General features: G+C 45.9%; 1 long non-coding RNA gene across 1 annotated transcript in view; it reads left to right on the top strand.

Annotated features, from left to right (window-relative positions):
* The first annotated feature begins 333 nt into the window (after positions 1-333).
* LOC142492119 (uncharacterized) overlaps positions 334-20,033 on the top strand; it is a 24,433-nt gene continuing 4,733 nt past the window's right edge. Inside the window, exon 1 of the long non-coding RNA XR_012800752.1 lies at positions 334-675. This is a non-coding gene — a long non-coding RNA (uncharacterized LOC142492119). The remainder of the gene's footprint in view (positions 676-20,033) is intronic.

Raw genomic sequence — 20,033 nt, 5'->3', positions numbered from 1 at the left:
AAATAATTTTTAATGTGCCGATGTTTGTGCAGAGAGAGCATCGCGAGAGCCGGGCCGCGTCACACGCAGCGTCACACGCCACGGCCGATCACGTGGTACGGAAGAGACTGCGGAGAGGACTGGTAAACCGGCGATTCTACACGAGTGTGAGAGACTCGCTAAACACTCTCTACTGCTTGTTGTTTTCTCACACAATGTGAGTTGATCACCTATAATTTAACTAGTCTTTTTTAGATTAAAAGGTTTTACACATATTTTGTTCCCTTCCATTATTTCCTCCCCACCTTCCCTCCCCTCCCCCCCCCCCTCCTGTGAAATTCATCCATAGTGAGACGCGAGTGCTTGGGACGAAGAACACCTGGACAAGCAGCAGCTGATTGCCTGTTAAGAGGATCTCTGGAATACCAAGCAGTATACAAAGAAGCCCCCTACAGCTACGTTCGAGAGTCCCTGAGAGGATTACAGGCTCTTATTTATCCGATCAGTGTAAGCGCATATCTTACCAGTCTAATATTTATGTAATTATAGATATACTGCCCTATGATCCCCTTTTGTGTTTTCTCTCTTCCCTGTTCTACTTGCGCTTAGGTCACTCTTCTCCAGATCTCCAAGGCGGCGATTGTGGAGCCGCAGACCTAAACTAGCTGCAGTGTATAGGGTTAGAGGTAAACCAGGGTATGTACCTCCCATCTATTATTGGCTCTATATAGTGGTGTGAATATTATCGTCCACAGGAACAAATTGTTTAGAATTGCGCTGTGTGTTTCTTCTACATATATATATATATATATATATATATATATATATATATATATATATACTGCATTACAATTCATAAATTTATGCCATCTGGCGGACACGCGAAGCATTGCAGCCTAGTAAATCCTGAACCATTATCAATTAACACATCAACCGCGCATCAGCCGGGCATGACCCCTGGCTGGGAACGCGGCATGCTCTGGGTGAACAGCGTGGCATTCCAGGAACCAGCCAGGGACAAACCGGTGATTTGTTAGAATAAAGTGTGCCGCAACAGTATATACAACTGACGGTTGAAAGGTCTCTCTGTCTTGCTCTCTCACTCTTTTTCTCGCTCTCTAATCCAGCAATAGATTCTTAAAAACTGTCCGTATTGTATTCAATGACGAATTTGAATAAATCCAGATGGATTTTTTAGTATCCAATCCACAGACGGATTTTGTCAAAACGATTTAGGGAACAGGTTTTTACAGTTCAGAACATCACTAAATAGAATATAATTTAAACTGCAATACAAGCAGTATAAGGGATATCCTAACCTTCTGGTGAGGAAACCTTAGTGGAAATGTGTCCTTTGGTAGAATAATGAATGAGACACAAAGCATTTAAGTTAACGTTTTTAGCTCAAAGTGTAGTCCTGATCTGATCCTTAAGTGTTAAATGTTTATCCCGTGCTTCTAAATAATCAATTTATTTACTCTTAACAAATTGAAGCATCTATATTTGGGAATGCCACAATGATAACTCGTAATGACATTGTCAGAAACAATTTCATATTATGATGCAACCTCCATGGGGGGAACATAACCCCAAAACCTTTGTCATTTCCAGGAATATCCAATCTTTCAGTTTAAGAACGATGGCTTTCTTTGGCTCCTCCCTTATGATTGTAACTTGCGGCACAGTGCTATAGATAATATGCCTGAGGTGTCCCATCACTGCCATTCAGTTTTGCACACCTCAGGAATAAATTCTAATTATTACTAATAAAATAATTTGAATAATTTTTTGGGGGATAACTGTTGTTGGGTCCATTTAAATAAGACCAGTCAAATAGGCTTTCATTCCTATGGCAGCCATTAGTTTTTCAGCTTTCTACTATTCAGAAGCGACAGAAAAAAATGATTTAATTTTCTCATCGGGCTTATGTAGAATTACTGTAGAATGATACCTTTTAGTGGTTCATATTTATGTGAATGTCATCTCTGCTGAAAAATTAGGCACTCTTTTCTTAAAGGTCTATTTTTCCTAGTGTGTCAGTAACATTACATAAACAATAAAAAATACATAATGCTGTCCTCAAGTTGTTTAATCATACGCAACTAGCACAAACTGTACAAATATTTTTTTTGTAAAGTCCTTCACCTTTCACTGTTCTGTCTTGCAAGCTTTGAAACATAACACAATGCTATGAATGATTTGCAACTGAAGTGCAGAGAGGAAAGTGTATTCTGAGAAATAACATACAGCAAAAGAAGATAAAAACATTGTTAGACCAGTTTGATTGTACTGGATGTCCCCACTGCGACTGAGTAATGTTTGTACAGATGGAAAATATACATAAACAATTTAAAGAATTATTTTTATTGTAGTCCTACAACACCAGTAATTAAAAATCAAACTCCATTTGTTGACTCTTCTTTTGACCTACAGTACTTGAGGCCGCTAGTGCAATTAAAAAAAAAGACATTCTAAGTTTTGTGGCTTGTACAGTGTTCTAAAAAATGTATTAGGTGGAAATCTCATATATTGAAAAAAGCGATGTTTTATGTGCTTTGTGATATTGTGAAAAAACAGCACACAGAACCCCAGCAAGCTCATTCTAGGAACCCCTGAGCCCCCACAAAATATATATGTATGTAAGTGTCAAAAAGGAGAGCTATTGAGAATGGCAAATGTATACTACAAGCGACAGAGAAGCCAAATGCTACATCCAATATGACAAAAATACACAGTAAAATACTCATGTAGTTTAACCCTTTGGCCAAAGCATTGTAAGCCTGCGAGCCATGACAAGGCAGACCCAGTTCGCAAGTCCTAACACTACCAGATAAAATACTAATATACCTCTATTAGGATTAAAATTCTCATTTACCACTATTAAGAGGGAGAAAGACCAACATTGGATCTATATCCAGTAGAATAAAAAAGACCTGCTGACTTAGGCTGCAGGTCTCTGGACATGTCACAACATTGGTATTGTAAATTATTCAACTTCACATGATTTATACATTTTTTTTTTAACTAAGGCTGCATTAGCGTGAAAGTTGTGTTATACCTACACTTTGTCTATTCCTACAAATATGCCTGAGGGAAGAAATGCATTTTTAAGGTTGATATAAACCGTACGGTATGTCATTCATACTTTAAAAAAAAGCAAAGGTTCATTGAACTTACTAATGTTCAGTATATTTAATGAACTGTTGGGGGACATTTTTGGCTCCTACTGATAAGACATCTGCCTGCTGGCATCTGTAAGACTTTAAGATTAAATAGCTTATCCCTTTAATCCATCTGAAGCGTTGTGATAAAATAATGTTCAACTGATCTCAGCATTCATCCCAAAAAGAATTCAGAGATTTTAAGCTATGTAAAGAGATACAGTACACTTATTGTTAAAAATTGTATTTTAAACACAGTTGTGCATTGTATTCTCTGTTTTACAGAACTTTCAATATTTAAAAGGATAAGTGATACTTGACTTTTTCTATTTTCTATGACTTAAAAATAAAGCAGACGTTGATGCCCCTTTTAACACAATGCGTTGCGTTACCGCTGGCGCATTATTTAACAGCAGTGCTATTTGAGAACAATGGTTAAGAAGCTCACGTGCTGCTTAATGCATCCTTTTTGCATTCAATCGGGTTAGCGCGGGTAATATCTGCTATATCTGTACTTACCGTACATTTTATGAGGTAACTATGTAAAATCACATTCTTTGAGCATATATCCACATTGTTTTTAAGTGGAATAAAAAATGTGTAGGTAATAAAATTTCCTTGGGATGCTCCTTTTTTTGTTGTTATATAAATCAAGTGGAACTTCATACAGTAACTCTTGACTCTGAGAGCTCTTCAAGCCTTTATAAATGAGGTAAGAAATAATAAAAACTGTTTAGTGTTTATTGTGTAGCGCACTTTCCCCCATCCTCTGGGAGATGTGTGGAGCGGTGTGATACCTGTGGCTCACAGGAAACCTGAGCCTCCACTGCTGGGAACGTGGGGTGTACCTGAATTGATGATCGATATCGCCTCCACCTGTACGGAATTCTACTGTGTGAAATTACCCTGTTACAGGAACCCCATGCAGCAAAACACACTTGTGTACTGTAAGTATAACTGTTTTACTGCACAGAATAGTAATAATCACACTACAAAACATACAAGCTTTGCAGGGCCGTACCCCCTCACCGTTCTTCCCCCTACACTGTGTCCTCACCCTCGCAGGGTTTACCCCCAAGTACTAAGGTGCCCCTGGGCACCCAACCACCCTGATGCCCACAGAGTCACTCACCCCCCCACGTGTGTGAGACAGCGGTGCCCCTATCTTAGGGGCCTGTCCCTATAGCAGCCACAATCTGGTTTGGGTCTCAGGGCCTACATTGGGCCTAAGGGGGTAAACTAGGCCTAATAACATTTTATAACATTTATTAATATTTAGGTGACCTAATAGCATCTTTTGGGTTTAATTATCACCTCTATGCTGATGACACACAAATATACTTTTCAAGACCTGACCTTACACCTGCTGTGCAAACCAAAGTTTCTTGAATGTCTCTCTGCTATATCATCCTGGATGGCCCTCCGCCGCTTTAAACTCAACATGGCTAAAACAGAGCTCCTCCTACTTCCTCCCAAACCTGGCCCTACTACCTCCTTCCACATTACTGTTGGAACTACGATCATTCACCCAGTAGCCCAAGCACGCTGCCTAGGGGTCACACACGACTCCTCTCTCACATTTGCCCCTCACATTCAAAACATTTCTAAAACTTGTCGCTTTTTCCTCCGCAATATAACAAAGATACGCCCTTTCCTCTGTTGCTCGACTGCTAAAACTCTGACTCAGGCCCTCATTCTCTCCCGTCTTGATTACTGTAACCTCCTGCTGTCCGGCCTTCCTGCTTCTCACCTGTCTCCCCTACTGCTGCGGCCGAGTTTATTCGAGCATTTGCCCGTTCTCGGCCGCAGCAGTAACCTGGTGCGCGCCGGAGGGTGCCGGGCGCGCGCCGAAGCAGCGGAGGAGCGCCCTCCGATCGGGGCTTTTTTCCTCCCGCTGCCGGGTCCGCCGGGTCCCCCGGAACCCCCTGCCGCCGTCCCCCACATCGCGGGACACCAGGGCTCCCTCGGGGAGCCCTGGACGCGCGTGCAGGGGGCGCAGGCACCCGATGACACGTGACCGCGCATCGATGATGCGCGGCACGCCGAGGGAGTGCGGCTAGCACGCCGGGGCATCCCCCGGTTTGCGGTGCTAGCCGTGCTTCAATAAAACGTGTCGCCAGTGTACAATTTATCCTAAATGCTGCTGCCAGAATCACTCTACTCTTTCCTAGATCTGTCTCAGCATCTCCCCTCATGAAATCCCTCTCCTGGCTTCCGATCAAATCCCGCATCTCACACTCCATTCTTCTTCTCACTTTTAAAGCTTTACACTCTTCTGCCCCTCCTTACATCTAAGCCCTAATTTCTCGTTATGCACCATCCAGACTCTTGCGTTCTTCTCAAGGATGTCTTCTTTCTACACCCCTTGTATCTAAAGCCCTCTCCCGCCTTAAACCTTTTTCACTGACTGCCCCACACCTCTGGAATGCCCTTCCCCTCAGTACCCAACTAGCACCCTCTCTATCCACCTTTAAGACCCACCTTAAGACACACTTGATTAAAGAAGCATATGAATAGCACTGTGAACATTCTGAACACATGATACATAAAGCTTGGCCCCCTGCAGACGCACTTACCAGAACTCCCTCCTACTGTCTCTGTACGTTATCCTTACCTAACAATTAGACTGTAAGCTTCTCGGAGCAGGGACTCCTCTTCCTTAATGTTACTTTTATGTCTGACGCACTTATTCCCATGATCTGTTATTTATATTATCTGTTATTTATTTGATTACCACATGTATTACTACTGTGAAGCGCTATGTACATTAATGGTGCTATATAAATAAAGACATACATACATACTCCAGGGAAGCACAGCTCCCTGGACACTACCTATGTGAAAACAACACAAGATGGCGCTCTGTACTCTCAAAATATTGTGTGCAAAACAATACAGTGATGATAAACAATATAATATAATTAAAGTGCGTACAGTGAAAGTGATATAATATAAATAATAATATTTAAAAAATCACATGAATAAGTGAAATAGGTAAATAATCACTCAAACCCTTAGAAAGGACTGTTTCACGGTCCAAGTAGTAGATAACGCTGAGAACCAGGGGAGCGATGATACCTTAAGGAAAAAAACACTACAGAGTGCAATATTGTAGGTGCAATATAGTGAAATAAGCATAGAGCTCCCAAATCTAGTAGACAAAAAAGAGCAGAAATCCAACTGTGGCAAAGATGATCCCAGGTTGGAACAGGTAGGAGGACATCAGATAATATCCCAGAGATTAAACAGCAGGGTAAGTGAGGTTAAAATGTTCACGATGTTCAGCGCTCCTCGTTATATGAAAAAGACATGAGAAAAAAAGGCAATATAGTGAAGTACGTTCACATACTAGTATCAGTACAGAAAGGTGGTAATATATTCACTTACTTTAAAGTGCCTATACCAGGCACGTAACGGTATCTTTTGTAGACAAATCACCTCCGTTTTGGCAATAACTTCAAGAGGGACTTCTTTTGTAAAAGCTTTGGCTTTATATAAAAATTCAGGTACTGGTTTAACACAAACCAGTTTGTCACTCCTGACGAAGCCGTCAACCAGAACGGCGAAACACGTATAGCGTGGCCTAGAGTTCAGACCGAGAAGAGAGGCAGTGCTGGGAGATCCTGTGACGTCAGTTTCCGGCGAGACGAGAGACCGAAAGTGACGTGTCGGCCCCAGCGTGGATACGAAACGGAGATCTGCAGAAGCGTTGGTGTGCAGTGATTCTGAGGTCGCTACTCAGCTATTACCATCGACACCTCACTTACCCTGCTGTTTAATCTCTGGGATATTATCTGATGTCCTCCTACCTGTTCCAGCCTGGGATCATCTTTGCCACAGTTGAATTTCTGCTCTTTTTTGTCTACTAGATTGTGAGTTGGCATTTGGGAGCTCTCTGCTTATTTCACTATATTGTAACTACAATATTGCACTATGTAGTGTTTTTTTCCTTAAGGTATCATCGCTCCCCTGGTTCTCAGCATTACCTGGACACTACCTCTCAGCTTCACCTCCCTCTGTAGACTGGTGTGGCTCTCAGCACGCCAAATGTATCAATTCCCCAGCAGGGGAATCCTGGTGCCCTATTGGCTGCTGTCTGTCACCTGCCATTTTGCCTCTTATGCTCCTGGGATATGTAGTTCCCATTGCAGAGCCTTTCTATAATTGCCGCCGCATCTCCAGCACCTCATTGCACATATGCGACTCTACTGCGCATGTGTGCACCTAACTAAGATGGCGGGACCCTTCCCTCTGAGAAGCGCCTGCGACCCGGTCGCCCCTGCAACCGCCCGCAACTCTCCCGACCACAGCGGAGGCGAGCGGAAGGTAGGGGAAGTGAAGAGAGCCCAGAGGGGGGACCTGGGTTACAAGAGCAATGACAAAACCATTCAAGAGTACACTCACAAGTCTGACATATGCTTACTAAATTGTGAAACACATCAAATTAACGGGATATTCATAAAATGATCCTTTATTTATTTTCTTCCAATGTAAATATAATATATTTTCATCATTGAATAAAGGAAAAACAGAATTTGTTTCCTTCAATTAAAATAGAGGTCATTCTTGTTCGCACAAATTCTAAATAGGGGTGTGTGACAGGGTAAATAAAAGCCACCAGCTATATGCCTGGCAGACATATGTTTAGCCTGCAATGCAGCAGTGACTAGGTTAACTTCAGCTGGGAACCTCAGCAGCAGGCGAGTGTCCAGGACCCGACTCCACCGACACTTGCCAACGCCCGAAGGGGGAGGTCGGATCAACGGGGAACCTACGGCCCGTCCATACGCAACCGCCAAGTCCAACGGAAGGAGCAGTCGTTCCAGCAAGGACGCGGTCCAAATGCTGGTCCCCGCCGAGACCCTCATCGCCTTCCTGATGTCTGCTCGTCGCAAAATGAGAGGAACTTCCGAGGACGTCGCCACAGGACCCACCAGGTGCCTGGTCTCCAGTATCCGGTCCAGCGGAGCACTATCCACAGCCCCCTCCTGCGAGGGAACCCTCTCCATGTTCCGCCTGCGGAGAACAAGGCCACCGGTATGTGGACTGTCCACTGATGAATTGTTCATTCAGCAGAACCGTCGCCTCGGCCTTCACTGGAGAAAATTACAAGCCCTGGCTACTTCCAGCCCTGATTGGGGGAAAAACCGTCCAGGTCCTGGTAGATTCGGGCTCTGGGAAAATTCTGGTCCTCCAGGAACTGTTACCACCTAACGTGTGTTCTTTTGACTCCCCATGGAGTATAGAATGTATACACGGCGATGTAAAACGCTATCCGACGGCCAAAATCCGGCTACAGGTAAAAGGTCAGGAGGCTTACCTCGAAGTAGGAGTCGCTCCTTGGCTCCCTGCCCCCATTGTGCTCGGCCGGGACTGGCCTTTCTTTTTGGACTTAATGGCTCCAGTCTCTCACGAGGAGTCTCATTCTATGGCTCAGGAGAACCCTGGCAAACTGTTCCCCTTCTCGGCAGACCTTTTTCCCAGTAGACACCGGGTTCAAAAGACTCAAAAGCAAAAACGCTCTGACAAACAGGACTGGTTGCAGAAATCTGGGTCTCAAGGTGACCATTCTTATAGCCAGAAGTCACAAGTGATGACTGGGGATGGCCAGAAAGAGGGGGATATGGGCCCTGGAGATTTACCAGACCTATACCTCCCTGATTTTTGCCAGAGGCAAAGGGAAGACCCAGTCCTTGCTAGACAGTATGACAAGGTGGTAAAAATGGATGAGCACATTTTAAATGCACAGGGGGTGATAGTATTCCCCCATTTTGAGCTATCAAATGATATCCTGTATAGGGTATAGGGTGAATAGGCAGACACAAACAGGGGAGGTCACCAGACAGATATTGGTTCCCAAGGCGTTTGTTAAATCTGTGTTCACTCTAGCCCATACTGTCCCTTGGGGTGGCCACCTGGGCAGGGATAAAACATTGGAACGTATTTCATCCCGATTTTATTGGCCAGGGCTGCATAGTGATATTGCTAAGTTATGTGCGGCATGTCCGGAGTGCCAGTTAACTAGTCCAAAGGGACAAAAACCAGGCCCTTTGGTTCCTCTACCCTTGGTGTCAGTTCCCTTTGAGAGGATTGGGGTACACTTGGTAGGACCTCTAGAACCTTCTGCGAAAGGACACAGGTTTATTCTTGTAATAGTGGATTATTACAAGGCTCACACAGTCCAGATCTTCTCTCCTCTCCCGGTTCATGTGGCGGTCATCTATCGCCCACCTTCCTCTACTCATCCCCCTTCTGCCTTTCTCTCTCACTTTGAATCCTGGCTCTCTTTCTTTCTCTCCTCAGACTCCCCTGTTCTTCTCCTTGGGGACTTCAATTGCCACATTGATGACCCCTCTCTCCCTTGGGCTTCCCGCTTTCTTTCTCTAACCTCTTCTTTTGGCCTTCAACAGTGGACTACAGCCAGCACCCACAAGGATGGCCACTACTTAGACCTGGTTTTCACTAAAAACTTCTCTCTCTCCGACTTCTCCATTTCCCCCTTTCCTCTCTCTGACCATCACCTCATCTCATTTTCTCTCTCTCGCTTCTCTCCATCTCCATCTCCATCTCCATCTCGCCCTCGTTTTTGCAGAAACCTGCACTCTATTAACCTACCAGCTCTTGATTCCACTTTATGCTGCTCCCTCTCCTCTCTCAGTTCCGCTTCAGACCCTGACAACCTGGTCAGGAACTACAACTCTGCCTTATCTTCCTCTCTTGATCTTCATGCCCCACTTTCTCTCTGCCGTCCTCGCCCTTCTAACCCCAGACCCTGGCTAAACTCCGACACACGCATGCTGCATTCCTCCACTCATTCCTCTGAACGCCTCTGGAGGAAATCTCATACGCTCGCAGACTTCATTCACTACAAATTTATGCTATCCTGTTTCAACTCTGCCCTCTTTCAGGCTAAACAAACCTACTTTTCATCACTAATCAACACACACAAGTCTAACCCACGCCGTCTCTTTTCTGTCTTTGACTCCCTACTCAGACCACCCTCAGCTGCCTCCTCTTCTTCATCCATCTCACCTCAGGACTTTGCTGACTTTTTTAAGAAAAAGGTGGAGTCCATACGGCAGTACATCCCATCTGTTGCCTCCTCCCATCCCACAATGCTTCCCAACTCTCCTCCTGTCTTTCTTGACTCTTTTTCTGCTATCTCGGAGGAGGATGTATCACTGCTGATCTCCTCTTCGCCCTCTACCACTTGCCCACTTGACCCCATTCCCTCCCATCTCCTAAAACCTCTTGCTCCTTCTATAATCCCTATGCTCACACAGATCTTTAACTCTTCCCTCTACTCTGGTACCTTTCCTTCATCCTTCAAGCATGCAACCGTTATACCATTACTCAAAAACAGCAAGCTTGACCCTACCTGTCCTTCTAACTATCGACCTGTCTCCCTCCTGCCTTTTGCCTCCAAACTCCTTGAACGTCTTGTATTCTCTCGATTGCTACACTTTCTCAACACCTATTCTGTACTAGACCCTCTACAATCTGGCTTCCGCACTGCTCACTCTACTGAAACAGCCCTCACTAAAATAACTGACGACCTCCACGCTGCCAAAGACAGAGGTCATTACACTCTGCTCATATTACTCGACCTCTCTGCAGCATTCGACACCGTGGACCACCCTCTTCTCCTTCACATTCTCCATACTCTTGGTATTCGGAACAAAGCTTTATCCTGGATCTCCTCTTACCTCTCCCATCGTACCTTCAGTGTCTCTTTTGCTAACACCTCCTCCTCCTCTATTGATCTCTCTGTGGGGGTACCCCAGGGCTCTGTCCTGGGACCCCTTCTCTTTTCTCTCTACACACTCTCTCTAGGTGACCTAATCACATCTTTTGGGTTTAAATATCACCTCTATGCTGACGACACACAAATTTACCTTTCAACCCCTGACCTTACACCTGCTATACAGACCAAAGTTTCTGAATGCCTCTCTGGAATATCATCCTGGATGGCCATCCGCCGACTGAAACTTAACATGGCAAAAACAGAGCTCCTTATACTACCTCCCAAACCTGGCCCTACTACATCCTTCCACATTGCTATTGGAAATACGATCATTCACCCAGTAGCCCAAGCACGCTGCCTAGGGGTCACACTTGATTCCTCTCTCTCATTCTCCTCTCATATTCAAAACGTTTCTAAAACTTGTCGCTTTTTCCTCCGCAATATCACAAAGATACGCCCTTTCCTCTGTTACTCAAATGCTAAAACTCTGACTCAGGCCCTCATTCTCTCACGTCTCGATTACTGCAACCTCCTGCTGTCCGGCCTTCCTACCTCTCACCTGTCTCCCCTACAATCTATCCTAAACACTGCTGCCAGAATCACTCTACTCTTTCCTAAATCTGTCTCAGCGTCTCCCCTGCTGAAATCCCTCTCCTGGCTTCCGATTAAATCGCGTATCTCACACTCAATTCTACTGCTCACTTTTAAAGCTTTACATTCTTCTGCCCCTCATTACATCTCAGCCCTAATTTCTCGCTATGCACCATCACGACTCTTGCGTTCTTCTCAAGGATGTCTTCTTTCTACCCCCTTTGTATCTAAAGCTCTCTCCCGCCTTAAACCTTTCTCACTTTCTGCCCCACACCTCTGGAATGCCCTTCCCCTCAATACCCGACTAGCCCCCTCGCTAACCACCTTTAAGACCCACCTTAAGACACATCTGCTTAAAGAAGCATATGAGTAGCACTGGATAATCATGGACACATGACACAAAGCTTGGCCCCCTGCAGACGCACTTACTAGTATTCCCTCCTACTGTCTCTGTACGTTCTCCCTACCTACCAATTAGATTGTAAGCTCCTCGGAGCAGGGACTCCTTCCTTAATGTTACTTTTACAGTATGTCTGAAGCACTTATTCCCATGATGTGTTATTTATATTTGTTATTTATATGACATGTATTATTACTGTGAAGCGCTATGTACATTTTATGGCGCTATACAAATAAAGACATACATACATACATACATTATGCAACAAGATATCCTGAGGCGTTCCCCCTGAGAACATCAACGGCGAAGCAAGTAGCCAACATATTGTTGGAACTGTTATCACGGGTTGGACTTCCCCAGGTTATGTTGACAGACCAAGGTACAAATTTTATGGCTAATCTGATGCAGGATGTCTTAAAGTTACTAGAGGTCAAGTCTGTTCGGACATCGGTCTACCACCCACAGACTGACGGATTGGTGGAAAGATTTATCCGAACTCTAAAAGGGATGCTGAGAAAATTTGTAGATTCAGAGAAGAGAGCCTGGGATGAACTTCTCCCTTTTCTGCTGTTTGCAGTGCGGGAAGTTCCCCAGGCCTCCACGGGATTCTCTCCATTTGAACTGCTCTATGGCCGCCAACCCCGGGGTATCCTAGACATCCTAAAGGAGTCCTGGGAGGAACAGAGGTCCCCTTCTAAGAATACCCTGCAATATGTACTAGACCTTAGGAAGCGCCTAGATGTGGTCGGCTATTTTGCTAGGGAGAATCTTAGATCAGTCCAGGACAGTCAGGAGAGACATTACAATCAGAATGCTCGCATGAGAGTGTTTCACCCGGGAGACCAGGTGATGTTATTGTTACCCAGTTGCGAGAGTAAACTCCTGGCCAAATGGCGGGGCCCATTCGAAGTACTCCGCCGTACGGGTGATGTGGATTATGAGATCACTCAACCAGGGTCCAGGAAGGGTAAATAGATTTACCATGTGAACTTGCTGAAACTCTGGAAGATGCAGCGGTCTCTATTCATCCACCCGGTGGTGGAGGAAATGGACTTGGGTCTTCAGCCTCCAAGGGAAAACATCGTGAGTGACGATAAAATCCCAATGGGTAGACAGTTGTCCTCTGAACAAAAAGGAGACTTGTTAGCAATAATTACACAATTCCATGATGTTTTTTCTGATTTACCAGTGCAAACTAACTTAATTTCACATGCGATCGAGACAGCACTTGGAGTAAAAGTACGTTCCCGTCCTTATAGGTTGCCTGAAAGTCGTAGGGCTCTGGTAGAGAAGGAGGTACAAGAAATGTTACACTTAGGAGTGATTGAGGAATCATGCAGTGAGTGGTGTAGTCCACTAGTTATGGTCCCTAAACCCGAGGGGAAGGAAAGATTTTGTGTGGACCTCCGAAACGTCAATGCGGTATCCAAGTTTGATGCATATCCGATGCCAAGGGTGGACGAATTAATTGACGACCTTGGTAACGCGGAATATATATCCACGCTGGACTTGACAAAAGGATACTGGCAAATACCCTTAGAGGAGAAGTCCAAGTGCATGGAGCCCCAGCCACATTTCAGAGACTCATGGATAAGGTGCTGAGACCCCATAGGACTTATGCCACAGCCTACCTAGATGACATTGTCATTTATAGTAAACACTGGCGGGCCCATCTAAATAGGCTGAAAGCCATCCTCAAATCTCTAAGAGAGGCAGGGCTCACAGCCAACCTTAAGAAATGTGCCCTGGGTAAGGCGGAAACCAAATACTTAGGGTATGCAGTGGGAGGTGGAAAAGTAAGGCCACTAGCCAACAAGGTAGTTGCCCTGAAAGAAGTTCCGACCCCCAAACAAAAACGCAGGTACGCTCTCTGCTGGGTTTAGCAGGGTACTACTGCACCGACACACTTTATTCGAGCAAATACCCGGTATGTACCTGGCAGATACCTGGAATGCGCCGCTCCTCACCTCTGACAAGCCCCGTTGCATTTGCCTTCCTAGCCTGGGTTCATGCCTGGCTGATGGGCGGCTGATTTGTTAAATGATAATGATTAGGATTTAATAGGCTGCAATGCTTCGCGTGTCTACCAGATGGCATAAATTCATGAATTGTAATGCAGTATATATATATATACTGTGCAGTATTGCAGCCAGCAGGAATAAAATGCTTCAATCCCTGCCTGGAAAATACCTCAATGCACTCAGGCAGAAAACAGTCACAAACCTCAATACACCCGGGTATACCCGAATTCGTGGGACTAGCCGAGCTCGAATAAAGTGTGTCGCCAGTGTACCGGCGGTTCATCCCCAACTATTCGGAAGTGGCAGCCCCTTTAACGGACCTCACAAAAAAGTGTGCCCCTACACAAGTGGTGTGGTCAAGGGATTGTCAGAGAGCCTTTGAGGACATAAAAAGGTGTCTATCAGAGGGTCCCATCCTTAGAAGCCCAGACTTCAACAGCCCTTTTATAGTGCAAACAGATGCATCAGAGATAGGGCTAGGGGCAGTGTTGTCACAACAGTTCGAGGGAGTTGAACATCCTATCCTTTTCCTGAGTAGGAAATTGTTCCCAAGGGAAAAAAACTACTCAGTGATTGAGAAAGAGTGCCTCGCAGTAAAGTGGGCAATCGAGGCTTTGAGGCATTACCTGGCAGGAGTCCATTTTACTCTGGTGACGGACCATGCTCCACTGAAGTGGTTAAATAGTATGAAAGATTCCAATGCTAGGTTAACTAGGTGGTATATGGCCCTCCAACCCTTCTCATTTGAGATTCAGCACAGGCCGGGAAAAGAGAACGCAAGTGCTGATTTCTTTTCTAGAGAAAGTGTGGATGGTCGGGCTTCTGCCATGCGTAGCCCCAGCCACACACTTACAGGGGAGGAATGTGACAGGGTAAATAAAAGCCACCAGCTTATGCCTGGCAGACATATGTTTAGCCTGCAATGCAGCAGTGACTAGGTTAACTTCAGCTGGGAACCTCAGGACAATTAGTTGGATCCCAGCTGCCTAATCAATGTGTGTTAAAAAACCCCAGGCTGTAGGCACATGGGGCTGGCTGTTGAGGAGAGAGGAGTAAGCTACTGAAGAGATTACTGATACAAGGTCTGTTAGCAAAGTACATGGTTTATGAACTGTCTGTCTCCTGCATAGAATAGAGTAGCTACCTTATTTTTACACTGTCTGCTAAAGAGAAACTGTTTTGTTTTGTCTGCTGAAGAAAAGGCCATTTTCTTTTGTTTGCTGATGAAAAGCTATTTTTGTTTTGTGTGCTGTATATCTTTTAAGGCTAAATAAATAAGCCTTGTCAAGAAACCCGCGTGTGTAGTTGCATGTACCCTGCAACAGGGTGCATGACAATCAAAGGGTTCTGCAGCCTATCCCCTAATTAGGAGAAGGCCAGCAAAGGGATGGACACTTTACAAGTGAAAGGTTGTGTTTAATACATAGTAGGGTAGATCCACAGAGGTCCATTAATGACTTAACGAGACGTTAACTTCAGTTAAAGCAGCAGTCCATGGTGCGTTAAAAATAAATAAAAAATCCCTTTTAATATGTGCAGCATGGAGTTAGTAACCTCTAAGATGATTAAGAGGGTTCAGGTCAGTAGTTAGTTTTTTTATTTTACTCTCAGTGCCCACGGAATACGAGGAGGATGAAGACAGCATTTGTCCTGGCAGTGGTAAGTACAACTTTAATTTTCTATATGCTGGCTGGGTAATGTTTTGGTAATGTTTTATTTATTTTTAATGGGCAAATGCACTATTATCCAGATCTGGATAATAGGGATATTGCCCATTACTGTATTGTATGTGTTGGGGGGGGTGGGGGGGGTGGGGAAGAGAGGGTAGTAGGTCACCCATTCGGGGGGGGGTGGGTTGGGGAAGAGAGGGTAGTAGGTCGCCCATTCATTGCCATTGGGTTATTTTTGCCCCCATTGAGGGCATAGGTAACCACACTGCAATCAATGGCTGTATTGCTGTTTGTATTGCATTGTAATGTTTATTGGGGTAGAGGGGGTGGGTGAAGGGGATAGTTACCATGGGGTCTGTGGTTAGGCCTCTCAGGTGGGTACTGGGAGGGGTTAACCCTTTCATTACCATAGTGGTTACTACCGCTAAGGTAATGAATGGGTTAACAACTTCCGCAACCTTCCCGGTAGGCCTAACCACTTGCCCATTAGTAAACCAGGTACTCTGGCTTAACCCCTTTTATTCCTTACCAGCTAGTCGCTAAGGTAATGAAGCTGCTTTTATTTTATTTTGATAACACAGTATTGAAGCAGGGGGTCTCCAGAGCTGAACCGTATTAATTTCAGTCTTAGGGATGACCTGCTTCCTGAGTTACAGGCCCCCGGTACGGGGTGCTGGTACTGCTGCGGCCAAGTTTATTTGAGCATTTGCCCGGTCTCGGCCGCAGCAGTAACCAGGCGCGCGCCGGGATGTGCCTGGCGCGCGCCGAAGCCGCGGAGGAGCGCCCTCCGATCGGGGCTTTCTCCCTCCGCTCGCCGGGTCTGCCGGGTCCCCCAGAACCCCCTGCCGCCGTCCCCCACATCGCGGGACACCAGGGCTCCCTCGGGGAGCCCTGGACGCGCGTGCAGGGGGCGCAGGCACCCGATGACGCGTGACCGCGCGTCGATGATGCGCGGCACGCCGAGGGAGTGCGGCTAGCATGCCGGGGCATCCTCAGGCTTGCGGAGCTAGCCGCACTCAAATAAAATGTGCCGCCTCTGTATCTCCCTGCATTGTTTAAAGGTCTCGGTCATGTGGGCCGTAACACGGGAGAATTTAAACATGGCAGAGATACCGGCACCCCATACTGGGGCTGTAACTCGGGAAGCTAGGGGGTCCCTAGGGCTGAAATTAATGTGGTTCAGCTTTAATACTGTGTTATTAAAATATTGTTTCATGTTCACCTCATCTAAACATTTCCTTATTTTATGGGCCAATAAATACCTTATTCTAATTTGCCTTAAAAATAATAATAATAATAATAATAATTCTTTTAAAAATAGATATTCAGACTGGCAGTCTCAAACTAGTGCTTCACAACCAGAACAAATATCTTGATATAACCAATAACAATGAATATGTCCATATATTTAGTATTATAAATGTAACACACTTTGCCCTCCCCCCCCCCCCCCAATCGCAGACAGAGTGCATGTGAGGGGAATCTATATGTATAACCAGGTGGAGTGTGGTGCTTTTACCTGTCAGGTTTACAGGAGGCATGAACCTCCGCCACTGAGAGCCTGGGGTGTATCCTCTGGAATGATACTCATATAAACACAGCGCCTCCACCTGTGTAGGATTCTAATGGCAGAATGACCCTTACTCAGGACACAATCAGATTACTCACACACTAATAAAATAGAAAGGCTTTACTGTAACAGACCCACAATATAACAGTTACTGTATAGACAACATAGAGTACTAACATTACCAACGTTTCACTCTATACCCCTAATAGTACAACTACCCGGTCACCTCGCAGGGCTTTGTACCCCACACCTTATTCCCAGGGTCCCAAGTGCAATCCACCCCTTAGGCATGATCGGTGCCTGTGTGGTACCGGTAATGGTGGTGCACTTGGTGACTGTACCTGCCCGGGGCTCCTGCACCTGGGTACTGCAGAACTGAAGAGGACCCGTTTGTATCCAGTGCCGAAGCCTCAGCGATGGTGACCTCCTCCTGGTGGATGGTCTATCTCTGATGACCTCACCGCTCAGACAGTCTCTGTCTCTGCTACTGCAGAGAATGATTCCTTTCAACACTGACCCTGAGCCCTATTGGCTCCCTGTCGTCAGTGGCTTTCCTGCCTCTAAGCATTCTGGGGGCTGTAGTCCTCCATGCCCTCTTTATCATTGGGGCTGCGTGCGCGATGTATACTGCACATGCGCGAGTCTCCCTGCCCCTGTGCATGCATGTAATGGCCACCGCATTGCCCTAACTGCGCATGCGTGACTTCTAGGTATTCCAGCACTATGTAGCGCCATCTCGGTCCCGCCTCGCTTTCTGTAATGGCCGCCACATCACGTCTGCTCATGCGCAAGCCTCCACGCATGCGCGGACACAACAAAGATGTCGGTGCCCTGCCTCCGATGTCACCGGGGACACTCTCCCCCGGCGACACACTCGCCCCCACAGCAGCCCCCACCCTGGCGGAGATGCTAATGAGGGACCGGAACGACCGGGGAGCCAGTGGAAACATGGGTACATAAAGAACTTGGGTATTTGCGATCCAGGTGCGAAGTGAGTATAGGTCATAATAATTTGTAGTCTGATACACAGTGCCCCTTAGTGAAATAAAGAAATGTTCAGCCGTCTAGTTCGTAAGGATTACAACACTACTATCAAGTGAGGGGGAAGATGCATTAGAGCAGTGGTTAAGCATAATAAGTGCCAGATGGAAATCGGACAACGCGATCCACTCCCTCCTTGGTACAATCACTTATTTTGCCCCCTCCATTTCAGACTAATAAGAAATTGCATAAAAAGGGTCTTGGATAGATCCTATTGGGGTTGCAGCAGACTGGGATCTACATTCTAGCCCTCATTCTCCCTTTTGCAAGGGGAGGGCAGCTACATTCGTAGTTACGGTAATATTGTGTTCTTTTCTTTCTGATTTAGTTCTTTCTGATTTAGTCCTTTATACGTGTTAGCGCCCGTGTTCTTTTTTGTTTTATAAAAACGTACATGAATGAATGAAAGTCATTTAGTAATGAAATGAGTACTCACTGCACCAGTACACGGATAAGCAATCAAAGCTCCATCGGCGTGCGTGCGTCTCCGGATAAGCAATGCAGGTGAAGAACCCGAACAACCAGGCACAAGGAGAGCACAGCTCAGATGCAAAAAGCGGGAAACCAGGATGAAATGCCAATAAAAAGGTAGGTTTATTCTTCAAGGTGAATCATCTACAACAAAGGAGTTGTACACAAATAGTCCTCTAAGGGCTTTAAAAATGTCTTAACACTTGGTGTCCCAGATTATTATACACTACCTAGACTATCATGGTACTCTATTTTATTTTCAGTATACCTGCAGCCAGCTAGAGCTGTAAATTCAGCAGATATCTGCTAATTCATGTACCAGCACCTTACTATCACCTTCTCGCAGACTAACAAATACAATAGGCAGCCAGATAGAGCAGCGCTGTGATTTCACAGCTTGATCGCTCAGTCAGTTGATAGTCTGTTAGAGGTTAATCTGCTCTCTCCACTGTTTGGTCCTAATACATTACCTAGACTACAAGGGTACTCAATTCTATTTTTAATAGTCAGCCAGTTAGAGCTGCAAGCCAGCCAGGCTATATCATTTATTTAGGCCTTACTATCATCGTCTCGCTGGCTAATTAATTAATAGAATAGGCAGCCAGATAGAGCTCCGCTGTGACGTCACAGCCTGATTACTCAGTCAACTGATAGCCTGTTAGAGCTAAATCTGCTAACCCCGCCATTTAAATAAAAACTGAGTGAAGTGGGTGCACATTCTTCCGGTTGAACCTGTATGGTGCTTAAATACTGTATATTAAGACCTGCAATTTTTATCAGTATGCCTACTGATACTTCTCAGCTAAAGCTGCATACCAGGCAGCATAACTGTCGAATTAATTATACTCACAAATGATATGCCTATACAGCAGTAGCTATTCTAAGATTAACAGTGCAAAAATCACTCTACAGTTTAAAGCAGGCATGTCAAACTCGCGGCCCGCGGGCCGCATGCGGCCCACACCAAGTATCTGTGCGGCCCACCCAGTGTGTCCCGGTTGCGGCGGCGGTGAGGAGGATGCGGCAGCTGGTAAGTATTCTCTGTGTGAGTGAATGCTGCCAGGGGATTGGATGAAGGGCCGCATGGGTTTGAATGAAGGAGGCGGGACTTAGAATGCCGGCCGGGATGCAGGGGATTGGTCGCAGGCAGGTCAGAGGAAGCCGGGGGCGGGGCTTCCGCTTTGTGCAGAGCACACGGTGAGTGTGTCTCTGCCTTCCCGCTCCTCTGCCTGCTGCGTGATGTCCCCCGCCGGGCGGGCAGCCACAGGGACCCGGGGTAGAGGCGCTCACCCCCCTTGCTGCTGACCCCCTTGCCGCTAACCCCCCTTTGGCGCTGACCCCCTTGCCTCTAACCCCCCTTTGGCGCTGACCCCCCTTGCCACTAA

The sequence above is a fragment of the Ascaphus truei genome, chromosome 4 (assembly GCF_040206685.1).
Source record: "Ascaphus truei isolate aAscTru1 chromosome 4, aAscTru1.hap1, whole genome shotgun sequence".
NCBI classification, from domain to species: domain Eukaryota; kingdom Metazoa; phylum Chordata; class Amphibia; order Anura; family Ascaphidae; genus Ascaphus; species Ascaphus truei.
The sequence above is the reverse complement of the archived record's forward strand: the minus strand, read 5'-3'. Positions and strand labels throughout refer to the sequence as shown.